Here is a 3,025-nt window from a genome sequence, read left to right as displayed (position 1 = left end):
AGCGGGCCAAACCCGGCAGGGCGGGATGCTGGGGGCTCCCCAAAAGGGAGCACGGGAAGCAAGAGGGACTGTCCCGGCTCGGCGGGGGACGGGGCACCCAGAGCTGGCAGCCCCGCTGCTCTGCGCGGCCCCGGCCCCCCCGGCGGGTCCCCAAGGCATCCGCCGCCCGGTCCCTCAGCTGTCGCTGTCAGGAGGACGCGGTATTTTTAGAGTCACCCGGGGACCGGCAGGTCGAGCGGCGACAATTTTTGCCCACGGAAGCGGCGGTGTGAAGTGGGGGTGGCGGGAGGCTTTGCGACCCTGCCAGCCCCCTGGGAGTTTCTCCTTCGGCTCTGATTTGGGGTCAGAAATGTCCCGCTTGTCCCCAGGGAGGCAAGCCCGTGGCGCTGGCAATGGGTCCCCATGGGGTGGGGGGGGTCCATCCATCTCGGCTCTGTCCCAGGGCCCTGTGCTGCGTCAGGGTCTGCGTTCCCAAGGCGGTGACAGTGATGCCCCGTGCGGGCGGCCCGGACCCCCCAGGACTGTCCCCGGTGTCTGGGGTGGGGGCTGCTGCAGGGCTGGCGGGAGGGGATGGGGTGCCCCCGCGGCCGTCCCTCCCCGTGCTGGGAACAGCTGTGCTCCCGGCCGATGGCCGGGGGACCCTGCCAGCACCAGGCATGTGACAGGAGGTGACAGAGCTGGCTGCTATTTATACCCGGCCCTTGTCAGGGCTGGGTGCGGGGACACAGGCGAGCCCATGTCACGGGCCCAGGGTGGCCCTCAGGGTCCCCTGGGTGCCTGCTTGTCCACCAGCACCACCCAAATCCCCCCTGTAAGGTGGGGGGGCTGCAGCAGGGCCATGAGGCCCATTCCTGCCTCCATGGTGTCTCATGGCCACTCCAACTGTCCCAAGTCCACTGGGGACACTGAGCCGTCCCTGTACCCAGCAGGGACACTGAGCTGTGCCCGATGGGGACATTGAGCTGTCCCCATGCCCGACAGAGGCACAGACTGATCCCTGTGCCCAAGGGTGGCACTGAACTGTCCCTGTGCCTGACGTTGGCAGGAAATTGTGCCCAACGAGGGCACTGAGCTGTCCCCATTCCCCATGGGGACACTGAGCTTTGCCCAGTGGGGACACTGAGCTGTCCCCATGCCCAGTCCCTCCAGGCTAGGGGGTACTGGGGGGCAGAGTGGAGCAGGCTTGTCCCCCAGCAGCCACAGGTCCCTGTTGGGCACATGTCCCCAGCAGGCACGGGCCCTCGGTGTGGGGAGAAGCCGAGGGGGGGCCGTTCCTTCTGGCCCCCCCCCCCCATGGCTCCCTCCTCTGCAGCAAGCGGCGGGGGCCGGGGGGCCGCAGCCCCCGCACAAAGCTGCTTTACATGAGAAGAGGGGCCCAGGCGGCCGCAGCGCCGGCCTCCGCCTCCCGGCCCTTGGCCCGCAGAAAGGGGCCTCCTTCACTCCCGGTTCCCGGCCTCCCCCTGCTCGCACACGCACTCACGCTCACACCGTAGGTGCACGCCGCACACGTACACACTCGGGGTTGGGGTCCCCTGGCCTGGGGGCACCGTTCCCCTCAAGCACCTTGGGCAGAGAAGCCTGAGCCCTCCCAGGGCTGCCCCCCCAAGCAGGCTCAGTGCCTGCCCCAGCTCCTGCTGCCACAGCTGGGCTCTGCTCACCCCTGTAGCACGGAGGGAAACTGAGGCAGGGGGTGAAGGGCCTTGGGCAGCACCGAGGAGGGCACCCAGCCCCAGGGTGTGGGGAGGTCACCACTCCTCCCCAGCTCAGCAACCCTAGGGTGCCAGATACCCCTCGCCCCAAAGTCCAAGCAGGCAGGGCTGGGTGCCCCTCACCCATCGGTGATGATGAGCATCAGCTTCGTGCTCCCAGCGGGGCAGGGGGGGCCCTGTCGAGAAGGGGCGTAAGCCATGAGCGTGCCTGGGTCCTGCTGGGGGAGCTGCCACCCTCCCTGCGGGGTGCCAGGCACCCACAGTCCCTGCCCCGGGGCTTGTTCCACCCGGCTCAAAACAGCTCCATCTCCCTGCAGGGCCACATCTGGCTCCGCCACCTACAGCGGGTGGGGGACCCACGGTGTGGGTGGGGGTCCCACTGCCCACCTGGGTGGAGCAGGAGCTCCCTCTCGTGGGCACAGCCCCGGCACTGAGCAGGGCCCAGGGTGCCCACCTGGGACCCACGGGTGGGGTGGCTGCAGGACACGTGGGTCCCTTCAATCGAGCCTCCCACAGGGGTGCTCCACGCAGCATGGCCGGGCTCCCCAGGCAGGGATCCCAGCTCCACCCCGCCAGCCCGGACCTGTCTGGGTGCTTTGGGAGGACAAGGGGGGACAGTCCCCTCCGAAAATGCAGCGGTAACTCCTGGAAGGAGAAAGGCTGCTCCCCTCTGTGCCTTAGCTAATCCACCCTCCATGGGGCTAAGCTGCAGGACAGTCCCCGGGGCACAAGGAGCTGAGGGGATGTCAGCAGAGAGAGACCACGACCTGTGGAGGAAAGGCAGAGGCCTGGCAGCTCCAGACCGGCAGCCGCCCCTCGCCCAGGCGGGTGAGACCACAGCCCTGATGCAGGACGAGACAGGTGACCCCCCCCAGCGCTGAGGTGTTTGGGGGGAGCAGAGTAAAGCACAGAGAGGCGTGGCATCAACAGGACTTTCTTAGGGCAACGAGGAGCAAATTTGAGCATATTCATTCCCAACAAAAGCTCCCACAGCCACCCTGTGATGGAGAGGTCCCAGTTCCTGACCATGAGGTCCTCCTGAGCACACAGGGCTGACTGGTCCCCGGAGAGAGCCAAGATTAGGGGGGTTTCCCAGGGGGATTTCTGCAGGGCTGCTGAGGTGGGCAGCAGGAGGAGAGCAGCAACCCTCCTATCAAGTTAGAGGCAGATGTGTGAGGGAGCTCCACGCAGCAGTTCTGGCAGCGCAGCCCAGCCTGGCACACTGCAGTATTAGATCAAATCAGCTCTGCTACAAGCTACACCGCCTAGCACGAAGCACAACCACTGCTTCGGCCTCCCCTGCATCCGACCCACAG

Source organism: Gavia stellata, chromosome 28, assembly GCF_030936135.1.
Source record: "Gavia stellata isolate bGavSte3 chromosome 28, bGavSte3.hap2, whole genome shotgun sequence".
In the NCBI taxonomy this organism is placed as follows: Eukaryota; Metazoa; Chordata; class Aves; order Gaviiformes; family Gaviidae; genus Gavia; species Gavia stellata.
This window is presented reverse-complemented; position numbering follows the sequence as displayed.